The sequence below is a fragment of the Centroberyx affinis genome, unplaced genomic scaffold (genome assembly GCF_046629955.1).
Source record: "Centroberyx affinis isolate AG114_WGS23_722 - 3 ecotype Tasmania unplaced genomic scaffold, CSIRO-AGI_Caff_v1 ptg001726l_1, whole genome shotgun sequence".
Classification (NCBI taxonomy): Eukaryota; Metazoa; Chordata; class Actinopteri; order Beryciformes; family Berycidae; genus Centroberyx; species Centroberyx affinis.
The window spans coordinates 4072-18511 of NW_027280133.1; positions in this window are offsets into that span (position 1 = coordinate 4072).

Here is a 14440-nt window from a genome sequence, read left to right on the forward strand (position 1 = left end):
TGTTGTCCCGTCATCATCTCTTACTACTCTACTACAATCCAATACAACTGTTCTGCCATAAAGTTTACTTTTATGATGCCTATAATGTTCAGTTTTTTGACACTGTCATAGAGGTGTTAATTCAATTATATGTTTAGCATTGAGCAGGGATGCAAACTAGTGACCTATAGGGCACTTAAGGTGAATGATTTCTGAGTAGTTATGTGTCTGCCCTGGTATCTGTCACCTTTTTCACTCTCCATGAGTTTGCATCCCTGATTGAGGTCATAGTTAGTGGTGGTGTTGTACTCCGTAATGCTCCATATTATCTTTCAGTAGACCCTCCTGCCTCCTAAATGCCCACTTCTTTTTAAATCCCTCTCCCATTGTTCGTAATGCAGCTCCAGCCCAACCTGAGATCACCCCAATCATCATATTAGCACTTATTTTATTTCATGAGACGTATTATCACCAACTGATTGGTTACAGCTCCAAACCTTTAAATCAGATATTATATTCCTATAAGAAACACACCTTCACAAAAAAGCGTTACAAACTTAAGAAGAACTGGATAACCCAAATATATCATTCTAAATTTAATGTGAGAGCCAGGGGAGTAGCAATATTTGTTAAGAAAAACATCCCGTTTATTTCCACTAATACTATCTCTGGTATTAATGGTCACTACATAATCGTTACAGCATTGCTGTCATGAAACATAATTTTGGTTGTTTATAGCACAATAACAACTGATTTAATGTGATGAAGAAGTGAAATAATCATTTTGAGTATATATATGTATATAAATATGTAATTTACCACAGCTGTAAGGTGCTGGAAAAGCTTGAAAATGCACCTTGAAAATGCTTGAAAAGTGCTTGAATTTGACTTTGGAAAGGTGTAGGAACCCTGAATAATAGCACGAACCTTGGCGGAGGTCTGCGCTCTCTGAGTGCCCTTCTAATTTTAATATTGTTTCCACTCCATCTTGGTGGAAAGAGAAAACACGAAAGTCTGTACAATGAGAATATGCACATCTTTCATTGATATGTCTTTTTATTCTTTTCGATCTATCACTTACTGATACCCCACAGAGTCAGGTTACTTTTATTGGATTGTCAGGGATTGACAGGTCACAGAATCTCTGTGAAGATGCCAATCAATTCAATTATTGATTCAGTGTCAAATTTAAAGCCCCAGTAAACATGAGTCTTTACTGAGTCCTCAAGGGCAGAGAGGATATCAGAGGAGCACAAGATTGGTGTTCAAATGCCTCCTGCATTCTGCTTGTGTTTAATAATCTAACCATGAGGACTGTTCACAGACTCCTATAAACCCAAATGGGCATCAACCCTTAAAGAATAAGGCCGGTGTTTTTTAATGCATTGCTTACCGTCGACAAATCCTATGAAAATAACAAAATCAACAATGCGTTTGCTCTACTCCCGTTACTTTCTGACTTCCCACGTACCGTTTTTAGCCGTCAACCCGGAAGTAATTGGCTCCAACTGTCAGCTAAAAACCTTGAAATACAGCTCACAAAGACATAGTTTCAATTTTAAAAATCGTTAACTGTTACCACGAAAAGTCAGGCTGTTGTAGTTACTACCAAATCAAATTCAAATGGAAACAAATTCTTCATTACGCTGGGGACTATTTTCGGTGCTACGAAACTACTTTCCTGAGATCGCAAAGTGTTTACAGCCGGCTTATTAAGTTGTTTGAGGAAAAAGTCAGCTGGCCCGGTGCATCGCGATGATGAAATATGCTGCCCAGAGCAATGGCATGGCTCTTTGATGTGTTTTAATCGTTTTTTTAATACAAGGGAGTTCTATGGCTGCTGGGACATGGCTTCATTGGACACCGGCTACATGGACGAGACTTGTTGGCCAAACAAAATCATTGCTGATTTTGTTATTTTCATAGGATTTGTTAATATAGGATGGTAAGCAATGCATTAAAAAACACCAGCCTTATCCTTTAAACATTAACCAAGTCTCGGTCTAATTCATCTCAATACAATAAACATAACAGCAAAACAGCAACATCGCGACACACGTATTTGCAGTTAGAGTGGGAGCTGCAGAGCATCCACCATTTTGTACTATGTAGCTATGCAAAACATGAGGTGAGACAGCACATCACTGTCATGATATTTACATATTTGGTAAGATTAATAAACAAACCCAAACAAGTGAGAACTGCAGCATATAAACCACGGAGCTGTTGAGACGGCCCATCTACTGGAAAGTAAATCTAGACATAAACTCTATCAGGAACGAATAACACCACAATAAATTGCCAAGGAGAAAGGCAGACAGCCAGTGCAGAAGCCAGGTAACTCCTGCTGGATGGGGCAAGCTGGTGAGCAGCTGGTGGGGAAGGTCAGTGGGAAACTGCTGCTATCAGCACCGCTTGATATTGGCGGCTATGACAACAACAGAAAATTCACCAAAAATCTCCAACACCTCCGACCTCTCCTTCCTCTGACTCCTCTCAAGTTTATTTACAGTTCTTGGGTTGGAAAGAGGATTAAACAAACACACACACACACAAAGATACACAAAAACACACACAAACACCCACACACCAGTGGCCTGAAGGAGACCGAGGATGGAGAGGTCACCACAGCAGGAGTGAAATGGTCTTTCGCCAAAAGGACAGTGGACACTGTGAATGACGCACAGTCCTCAGCAGGCTCTCAATATGACACCACCACATCTTGGTCAATGTAATTTACTGGGTCTTGGTGATACTGATTCTGATGTGGAAAGGAGAATTACACTGGCTACATCCTCTCTAAACTCTGCTCCGTCCTCATACCTCAACAACCACGTACTACTCCAACTCTCATCACACTGTAGGCCAAATAGATTTCCCAAGACAATGAAATAACATTAAAAACAATAATATTAAAAGTGTTTAAGGTGCCCACTTCTTTCACTATTCAAATCTGTGTCCCTTGCCTGCCCTCAAACATAAGAATCGCTGAGTGGTTTGATCCTTCATTTGCATTCATGAAGTATAGCAGCCATGGGCAAATGTCTCAGAAAATGTCCTATAGTATCTTTACCTCATCTTCTTAATAGAGCTACATTGGTACCATATTTCAACACCTATATAGCTGCTTCAGTCAGACTCATAACAACTGGCTAGCTTGCCCAAAACACAATTGTCACAGTTGTCATATTATGGCGGGTCACAGAGAGAGGGAGAAGAATACTGGATTGGTTTAAGAGTGAGATTTCCCTGAGGAGCAGCAACCATCCAAATGTGTTGATCCCCCCCCCTACCATAAATTACACTATCCACTGGCCCCTGGCCACGATTAATCACATGACCACAGCAGCCAGATTAAATCTGTAGCCTTGGACTGTTGTCCCCTCTCTCTCCCTCTCTCTCTCTCTCTCTCTCTGTCTCTCTCTCTTGCTCACTCACTCTCAATCATGCATAAGGCATACAAATAATCAAGAAGCACAGAGCAAAAGCAGACACATTCACAACATCAGCATATGGTAACACACACACACACAAATCACACCTATCTCTGTGTCAGCATAAAAATTAGTCACTGAGTTGCCAGTGTGTGTCAGTGTCCACCTGTTATCTGTCACTAGTACAGTCGTCACAACCCATGGTGTGGTTGCGGTGTTCATGGTCTGCACAGCTCTCCATCTCGGTGCAACATGGTTGCTGTACATCCTGTAACTCAACACTACTGCAGCGCTTTGATTTCACACTGCCAGACCTTGCATCACCACGGCAACATTGGCTCTGGGCTTGGCTGGAATGGCGCTGACACAAGATATGTTTTCACACTCAAGAGCAAAACAGCACTGAAAAGAGCTGAACAGGTTCAACAATGCAAGCATTTTGCTTTCACACACTCCTCAAAATTAAAAACATGTGGCTTGGGAAAAAAACAATTAGGGGCACAAGTGTGAGTGCCAGTTTGAATGTAAGATGCTCAATTTAATTGAAATCAAATGGTGTTTATAATCAGGTTAGAACTTCTAAATTTAGTTTGCATTTGATTTAGCATAACTTGGAAGATGCAACAGCATTACATGTACATGGAAGCACTCCTAAAATAGCAACATCATATGAATTAAATAATATAAGATGATAGCAGCTAAATGGATTGCATGCATTTTTACTTTGGATTTTATATGGCAACCAAAAATTAGAGCCAAGATGGGATTGGCTGCGATTGCAAGTTAATTTGAAATACAAGACCATCTTATAATATAATTTAGGTATGCTGTGCCAGTAAAATGGATAATTCTAGCAGTAATGGTTAACCTTTATATCTGTGTGAGAATGGGAAATGTAAAAAAGGAATTGTTGATGCTAGGATGCCGTAGGTAGAGTCCAGGTCTGCGCTGCACTCTGCAGTGGAAAAGAGCAATAACCCACAATAGTATCTGCATGATAAAACCCGTTTGTGCCGTGTGTGAGACTTGCCAGAGAGCAATGATGTGATAAGAAGGCACACATGGACCGCCAGACATGGAAGCTGCAGAGGATACATGAAGCATATGAATCCAACCAAGGGTAATGCAATATGTAAATGAAACAGTGGTTGAGTGAATGTGTCTGCTGTTGTTTCTACAAAAACCGCATGTGAAACACACACGAAAAACGACTCCCTGAAAACAAATACACAAGACACTGCACTATTTTTCACTAACCCCACCTCTCCTCCTACTCTCTCCACTTGGGAGCCTGGGCTTTACCTCAGGTCAAAGCCACTGAGAGGGGGGCAGAGCTGCAGATGAAAACAGATGGATCCATGCAGTTTTCAGTGGCAGCCATGTTAGCTCCAGAGTCATTCTCCATGGCTGTTGCTAAGTAACGGGTGAGCCAGCAGACTTTTAAAATACTGAGCATCTTATAGTTATTGGGTAATGGCACTAGCATCGTGGGGTGGGGGGTTGGGGAAGACAAATAGAGAGAGAGAGGGAGGGAGAGAGAGAGAGAGAGAAATAAACAGCAGCAGTCCTGGATACAAAATGACTGCTGTTGCTGCTTGGACAGTGATTTATGGCTCAGCAACAGGGGAGAACAGAGGGTGTAGGGAAAGAAAACAAGGGCGGTTCTGTATGAAGAGGAATGTACAGGTAGATCGATATACTGTGACGCACGGACTGACAGTTATAGTCAGACAGAAACACAAGAGTATACATGCTATCTATATATCTGCGTCTGTGTTTATATATGCTGTATATACAGTAGGCAGAGAGTGTCACTGGACAGAAGGCAAAGCTTTGTGCTCCTCTGCCTCCAGTCAGCGGGGCTCAACACCAGCAGCCTCCTCCTCTCCTCTGCTCCCACTGTCACCTTTATTAACAGCCTGCCAGGTGGAGACTTTCTCCCCTAAGTGTCCCACTGTAGCTACAGATCTGCTGAGGTAGTGATGAACAGAGGCACTAAGAGCCTGTGGGAGGGAGCAGTTCTCCCTGCTGTCAAAAACCCTCTTTATAGGTAACACGCAGTAGCAGTGTAGCCTGCCCACCACACTACCATGTACTGGAGTGTAGGGAGGGCCAGTCTGTTGTCGTCGTCCATGACTGGCGTGATACAACATGGCTTAAAGCAATATTCCACTTAGTTTTGACATGGGCGTTATTTGGCACTTGAACGCCATGAAAACCAGAATATAAAAAACTCAACAAGATTGGATGCAGCTGGACAAGTTTGTAGCATTCAGATTTTTACTTCCCATTCATTTGAATGAGGCGACGAAAGTAGCCTGAAAACTGACATTTAACACGTTGGTGAACAGATTCAAAAACAGATCCCACTGTTGTGATTTTCAACTGACTGTGGGTCCAACAAAATGACGACGGACCCAAGACTGCTTTGTTGTCTTAAAAGCAGGATCTGTTGTTGAATCTGTTCATGAACGTGTTAAATGTACATTTTCAGGCTATTTTTGTGGCCTCATTCAAATGAATGGGGAGTAAAACTTTGAATGCTACAAACTCGTCCCAGCTGCATCTGATCTTGGTTAGTAGTTTATATTATGGTTTTCATGGCAATCAAGTGCCAAATAACCTCCCAGACAATGTTAAAAATGGAATATTGCTTTAAGTTTGCCATCCAAAGGTTAGACACGGTTTTCTGTAAATGTTCTAGCAGCAAATGAATGCACAGCTATGGGATCAGAGGGTGACATAATTGGTTAAGACCAAGCTAGCCTAATTAAATTTGAAAAGATTAAATTTTCTCATTGCTTCCTGCCAATTTAGATCCTAATACCTTGTGAAAGGATACAAAAATGTGAGGATGCTCTGCAGCTCCCATAGGAAGTAGAATCACAAAGGGAGAGAAATCAATCCCTGACCTAGAGGGTACGGCTGGGGTAAAGTCCATGAAAGCCCGGGCTGGTGAAAGCTCCTCATTTAGAAATCTGTGTGGCGCTCTGGGGAGCCGCAGCCGGAAGATCTAGGCAGCACCAGTGGGAAAAGACCTGAAGAGAGACGAGGACAGGTTATGGAACACGTTATCGGTTAAGCTCCTCAGTCTTCAGTCAAAAACCCCTTCAGCTGTACGTTTAAATTAAAACTCATGAGGAATCTGCTGAATGACTGGCATAAGAGACTTTTTAATCTTTTGTTTTTTTATTCATTCAGCGAAGGTTGAGTGAGCATGCATGCCCTTTTCCACCGCCGCCCCGCTTGACATTCACACAGTTGCAGACCTTGACACCTGGGAGTTGCCCAGTAAAACCACAGTCTCCAGACACAGACTGTAGTCAGATACAGTTTTTCTAGATGAGGGCTGGGATGTATCAGGCGTCTCAGAGTAAGAGAGCTCTTGTAGCATAAATCTTCCATTTCATCCTAGAGGGAATAAGACAATCTCAGATCACCACTCCTTCTTTGAGAGGTTTGTTGGGAAAAACATTAGGCACTGCATTTTCAATCATCCCCATTATATCTATTTTGTTTCTGTCACTGGCAAAAATTAACTGACTCGAATTTAAATCCTCAAACGAAAATGAATTTAGATTTTTTTTCTTCCACACATCATGCATGCAGTTGGCTGTGTGTTTGCCCACAGTAGAGTGCTGTATGTGCCATGTGGCTTTACATGTGTGTGCCGTGTAGGCTGTCACTCTGCATCTCATCAGCCCATCTCAGTGAAGAGTGAAGACAGAATATTAAACCATCTGTGTGTGCCCACATCTATGTATGGCACAAGGCACGTATAGAGGGGCAATCTGCTTAATGTGCTGTACTGTTTCAACTGTAAGTGAATAGTCATCTCTACTTCTAGTTCATCTTTGAACTAAATGGTGGTGACCTTATGCTTCTGTGGAAGTGTTTGTTTACTTTGTGTCATACAGTGTGAATTTGAAATGTGCCAAATTTAACTGGTGTAACAAAGCTACTGGTTACACAGATTATTTCCCAATTTGACGATACAATTTGGTTGCTTAAGTAAAAGTAGAAATACTATGGTGTAATACCAATCTGGTAAAGGAGTATCCATGAGCAAAAGTATTGAATTTGATATTACTGTACATTGATATAACATGCACTTGGGTATCAAATGCCAAAGCATGTGTTCAATATAACATCATTGTACTTCAGTGCTAGGAAGCTTTCCATCTTCAAAATATTAAAGTCTATTTGCACACATTGATTGCTCCCTCTTAAAGATGGCTGGCTCATAGTCAAAATTGCATTATTTATTCCATCAGGTAATTATAAACTAGATGCATTAGATAGCTTAAATGTGGCTGAGTAAAAACTGGGATATTTGAGACTGCTGCCAGTCTCTCTACTCTGTACTCCACTCTGCTGCCCCTTAATTTCCCTAAAAAGGAAATATTGAATTGTTCTTAAGTAGAATGTTTAATTAACAGTATTTAGTTACTTTCCAATTTTGTTTAAAATACAGTTAGGCTACAACACTCTATCCTTGAATAGCATAGTTCAAATAAAATTTTAGCCTAACTTTAACAATAAAGAATAGTTCTGAGTGGGCAAAGATCATACAGAATGAGGGCAGAGCAGGTTTATATTGGTGAAGAGTCTGAATAAGATGTTTGGAAATACTGTAGGGTCATAAAGCAGGAGCCCTCCTCTCGACACTGAGCTACATGAGCAAACTACACACACACACGCACACACACACGCACACACACACACACACACACACACACAAATTAAGCTTGTCCCTCACTAAGATGGTCTGCTGATGAATCATTAGGCTCTACTATTGGTCAGAGAGCGAGCTGCAAACATGATCATACCAATCCACTTTCTACAATTATATAGCAGGGTTAGTTGGTTGTTTATTAGCATTAACTACTGTAATAGGCTCTATGAATAATGACTTGTCTCTACTGGCCAATGTTTAGTTGTTGCTGTGGCTTGGCTGGCTCACAGTAAACATCTCTGATTTTAGAGCCTGTCCCTACTTGGCTGGACTGAAGCTCAGCAAGCCGTGTTTCACCCGGCCAAAACTGGCCATTATCTACAACATAAATGCATAAAGGTTATTTTCTCAAATGAATATTTCCTGTATATTGCCAAAAATACATTGTTTTAATAGTTAGCTGTTAAGAAAAATAAGCAATTGGGGGACAAATAAAATGTTTGTTTATTTGTTATGTTGTTGTCTTGCTCCAGTGCTGAAACTTAATGTTGATTCTAAGTACCCAAGATGTGCTTGATATTTTCAAGTTGTGATGTTTTGTGGTTAGCCAGCTAATTAATGGAGTGAACGGCCAAATCTTACCAAGCTGCAGCTAAGCGAGTCAGACTGCATGTCAAAAAAGAAACACAAAGAGGGAGAGATGAGACAGTCCTATGAAAGTCTGTTGGACAGGAGCGTGCAAGCCTTACGGTGTATACGTCTCTATGTGTGTGCATCATGGAGTCCATTACCTCCTATTGCTGTGGAGCAATTCTTATATAACAACACATACACTTCAGCGAGTGCCTTTCAACCTTACTCCCCCATGCACACAGCTGCCCGCACTTCCTGGTGTGCATTAGAGAGCAACACACACCTCTAGCAAGAAGCTTCTCAGGCCATGACATGCAACAAGGCAGCAGGCGAACAAAAATGTACAGTAGCTCGCCTATTATATCAGCAACCTGACACTGGGATGTCAGAGAGTCTTATTACTTCGCTGCAGCTGTAGGGGGATAACGGTGGATGTGGAGTCTTTGGCAACCAAGTCTTGATCTTAACAATAAGAAAACAAGTGAAGCATGTCGTCCCGCACAAATGATGCAGGCAACTCATGGGCCATTCAGTTAGGGCATTGTGACCTTTAATTATAGCTTTATTAGGACAGTCAGTATAATTTTTAAAATGCTGTAACACAGTGCGAAGATGCTTCATCCCTCCAAGTTTTGTCAAAATTAGACCAGTGTTGTCTGAGATGTCAACTGAGATACTATAATATTTGCTGTCAAACAGTTGGACACAGCCTGACGCCTCGTTCACATCTTTTCGCAACGTTAGCTAACGATACGGCAAGTCATTCATATGGGCGACAAATTTGACGGCGAGATTAACGCAATAATGAAGTTGCATACACAATGAAGGATCGGATGAGTGCAAATCTTCAACTGCTCCATCATCCCTAAGGTTGGCCAGAAGTTGTATTTTGTGGGCTAAACAAATGTTAATATTTTTTCCAACATTTTCCCTTAGAATTGGATTACATGAGGGAGAATTCTTTTGCTTTTTTTAACCACTTGGTTATCGTGCCTCCAAAATGTTTACTATTGCATTTTGGTTTTGATAGAGACATGGATGGCCAGAGATGACAACAATGAGGCTTTTGTCGTCCATTTGCTGTTTTTTTTTTTACTCCTTTGGATTCTGTTGCGACTGTGCACCAATCTGGGGTCTGTCCTTGTGTCCACAATGACGTACATCAAACATGCAGAAAAGGTTCACCCCTTCCCCCTGTTTCTCATTGCGTGAGGGACACTAAAGAAGCGTTATGATATGCTAAAATATTGACACCCACAATGAGGGAGGGAGTGAAGGAGTGGGTGACTTAGTGTTTTTGTGTGTGTCAGAGAGAGAGAGAGAGAGAGAGAGGGAGTGATGCAGGGAGGAGGAGTGGGATTCTGCTGCACTGAGCAGATCTGCAGGGCCAAGGTCAAGGTCACAGCAGGTTTACTTCCCGCCAGCGGCAGAGGTAACCTGAACCAACAACTGCAACGGAAGAGAGCTCTCACACTCTCCAGCCTGCGTGTGAAATGAAAAATCTGTGCGCTTGTGCTGGTGTGAATAGAGATCTGAGAAAACATATGCAGGTTTGAATGATAATTTTTGAACAGCATTCTATCCACAGATAATGGTTTTATTGCAGATACTAAGGATGTGAAATGAGGTTGGACTGTCTTAATGATGCAGTGGTTTGTTTTCTTTGTGTTTGAGATGATTAATTTGCCTTCAGCTTCTCATGCTTTCCATGTTGCAGGGTTTAATTCATGTGTCCTGTATTTGCATTTGTGCAAAATGGTGCCTTCTTCCCATTGTAATTAATTACCATGTTAATTAACTCACAGGTGAGATAATCATAATAAAACCCACTGATTGTCATTTTACAGGCTCCTCGTGAAGCATCAATACCATAAAGCTCTTTATTACAGTACTGTACAGTGTCCAACTCATGAGGTAATTTACAAGAACCTGTACACACACACACGCTTGCTTGCTTGCTTATGGTTGTCCATCGAATCCGATGACAACGTCCACTTATGTCCTGTAACGGTGGGTTCTTTGATGGCTGTCCAATCCTGGAACCACATATTTTATTGCAGGTGGGGCATGTGTAAATTGTAGTGGTGGTGGTAGTACTGGCAACCATGGGTGTGTTCCTCCTGAGTCTCTGTTGCTGTCTTCTGGCAGTCCTCTCCTCCTCCAGCCTGCGAGTTCCATCTAGGCAGCACTGCCGCCAGGAGTCGCGGTCAGCAGCAGCAACCTCCAGGTCCTCGGGTCTGACGTTGCACTTCCTCAGTGAAGTCTTCAGCTGGTCCTTGTACCTCCTGCCGAGGTTTATATGGAAGCTAGCCCAATGATACACAAAAATGTCCGCCACTCCAACCATCCTGGAGCATTGATTTGACAGGCTCCTCTCTGCCTGCAGAGGAGAGCAGAGAGAGTGGTGAGCCTTTATATACACGTAGACATAGGGGCCCAGCTTGTCCCCCACCAGCCCTGGTTGTTGGTCTTGTCCTTCCTAGGCGGAGGAGAGAGAGAGAGAAAGACCAGGTGAGCCACAAAACACCAGGAGGACCTACGACATCCCAACAACACAAAAGTTTCGACTGCACTCTCAGCAATCCTTTACCAGTCCCTTCGTGTGTGTTAGAGCTGTTGTCTGCTTGGCTTTCTCTTTCCCAACTGACCAACTGTCCTGTCAGCAAGCTGGGTGATTTGAGGCTGCACTGATTAGTTGATTTACCTCAGGTGTGTCCAGGTCCACGTGCCAACTGGCTGCAGCACTTGGACTGGATCGCACCTCGCTTCAAGTGCCTCACCCAGCCTAAACCTGAGGAGCTGTCCCTGGTTCTGAAATGGCCCTGCAGGTATTGGCTTCGTAGATTCGCTGTGGCTCTGTCCCTGTTTTTTTTTTTTTTTTTTTTTGCTTTCATTACTGCAGTGTAACAGCTTTTAAGGCTTTCTAAATCTCTCACACCTATCAATTTACCCCGCACAGAACTAAGCCTATTAGATAACTTAATAGCATTACCTGTGTGTAAAGTAATAGCATCATTCGGGGCGGTGCATCCTGCAGAACAGCATATTACTGTCAGGCTCTGCTGTCATCAAAGAGTCAGATTTATGTGCTTTTATCTGGTACAGTTACAAGTTAACATCTATAAGCTGAGGCTACAAGTAACATAGCTGACAGCACAGCTTTGATGAACTGGCTCTATTAAGTGTTGTTATTACAGTGAAAGGATCCAAGAGAGCTTTGAGGAGCCAACAGAAGGGAGACAGCATGTGTGGAAGCAGAGAGTGAAGCACTGACCCAAACATCTTTTGCGATGTTGGACGTGGCTCAGCAAGAGCTTCCTTTCAGCAAACTGTAACATGTCTGTCTAGCAAGGAGGGTTTTGAGCTCTTGCTCCACCAATCATACTCGCTCCATGCTCAAATGATATGACTAGTTGGTTGGTAAATGTCGGCAAATAATTTAAATTTACACTGAGTCTGTTTGTGTCCAGAAGTGATTGTTACAACAATGATCGAAAAAGTTCATCTTATCAACCACATTACTACTAGCTCCAAGTTTCTACATCAGGATTTTTTTGGGGGGATGGGGGGAGCATTTTTGCCTTTATGTGATAGTCACAGTGGATAGACACAGGGAACATATGGAGAGAGAGGGGGCTGACATACAACAAGGGTCCCAGGTCAGATTTAGCCCCAGAGCGTTGTGATATATGGCAGCCAACTGAGCCACCAAGGCTTGGTATTTAAACAAAACTCAGATTCAGACCTCAGATTCCTATAAACTGCAACAGTTCAAATAAAACAGAGAAGACAAAATGGCAAATTAAGTCAGTGGGGTGCTTCAAGCTGTAGCTCTGTCCAGGTTTCTACTGTCCCATTTAGAACCATTTAGGCCTTATACTAGTTTAAGTTTCTCCACAGTAGAGCCGTCACAGTTGGAGGAGTTGGGGACACCAGGACCTTACTAGAGGGCACCAGCTTTTTTATCACCACCAAGGTCATGAGCAGAAAGTTAAAGTTTTTGAGTGACAGGTTGCTGATGCAATCATAAATGACCCTAGGTAAATTTGTGGGCCATTTCTGTCCGGGTTTTTGACTGCGGTCTGACTCACATTGCATGCTCCTGCCCTACGGAAGCACACAGAGCACACAGCAACAGTCAGGAACACTTTAGCCGAATGGAGCTCCTCTGTGTAAAACTCCAGTCAGCCTGTCCCCTCCTCTTGTTACCTCTTGGGGGAGAGCTACAACAGTAACGCAAACTGGCAGTTTAGTCTTAACAGTTTAGAATTTGCCACAATAATCATAGCCTCGGCCCTCCCCCTATTTGGCCTCGGCAAGCAAGAGAAAACTCACAAACTATGTAACCTTATATAAAGATGAACTAGAATATAAGTTTAAGCTTATTGTTCATGTTAACTTTGTATAATTTAACTTTTCCCACTGAGCACTAGAAGTGATTTCAAGACCGCACCTGTGCTTTAACTCTCATTTTTGTATGATGGCTAGAATGAGCTAAAAAGGCGAAAACGTCATTTTTCATTTCAGTGACTTTAAGTTTGACACCGTTTAAGCTTGTTCTGTCTGTGACAGTAAGTTACAGAAAACAGAGATGTAGTATACGTTTGAGAGCCAATGCCAAAACACAAATTGTGTGTGTTTGTGTGTGTGTGTGTGTGTGTGTGTGTGTGTGTTATGAGAAAAGAACGTGGCCTGTGTTTAGACAGGGGCATCCTGTGCTGGTGAAACGAAGAGGAACAGGCCTCAGAAACACAGCAACACAGGAGAGTAAGAGAGAAGCCAGACATCCAATAATATTCTGTAAATTCTTCAGCCATGTCTTCTGTTTACATTAGTCCATAATAAATGGAAAAACCTGACACTCCATATGAAGTCTCCGTTTCAGTCATGTTGTATGTAGGCTATGTTAAGTTAAGAAGAGCACTTTTCAAGCCTTTAAAAGGCTATCAGTCATGGATAATGGTGTCTGGTCTCTTGCTTATAACCCACCGGATGCAATTACGCTTAAAGGGTAAAAGTCAGAACAACCGGAGTGACTGAAATGAAGATCTGAATGTTAGACTGTCATCTTAAACATAATAAAAAGATAAAGATAATTTTCACATGCCCTCAGTTGTGAAGGATTAAAAGTATTATTCCATTCAGGTGGCAAAATGTAAACAGAGAGAGAACTGAAACAGTCTGAGAAGACGAGGGAGGGAAACTGAAAAGTGGGCTGCAGCAGTCAGTCCATTAATCTAAATGGCTGCTGCTCAGCAGGGCGTTAACCCCAGGAAGTGGCCATTCCTTAGTGATGCCATCTTCCTACTCAAAGCGATGAGTCATTGTGGAGCCAATTAACTAAGAGGGCAAATAGCATTCACACATGGTCTGGTATATCAGCATGACAGTCCTCTGTGAGATGCAAATTTAGCTGAAATTAGTGGTCAAAACTTTTACTCTGATGACAAAGTTTCTGTCTCTCTCAAGTGTCCAATGTTGAAATACTTCTTTTGTCCGTTCTGTTGTCTTCCCAATACTTCTGTCTGGCCCTGCACATGTATAAACACGTGCATGTGTATGCACGTTTGTGCTTGCACTGCGAATGTGACGCATGTATGAGTCTATATGCTTTGCGTCCTCCTACTCCTGTCCTTAGAGTCAGCCTGTTCCCCTCAAGGTAAGCCTGTGGAGCCTGTGACGTTTCCTCTGACCCCACTGTCAGACGCTGCTCAGCTGT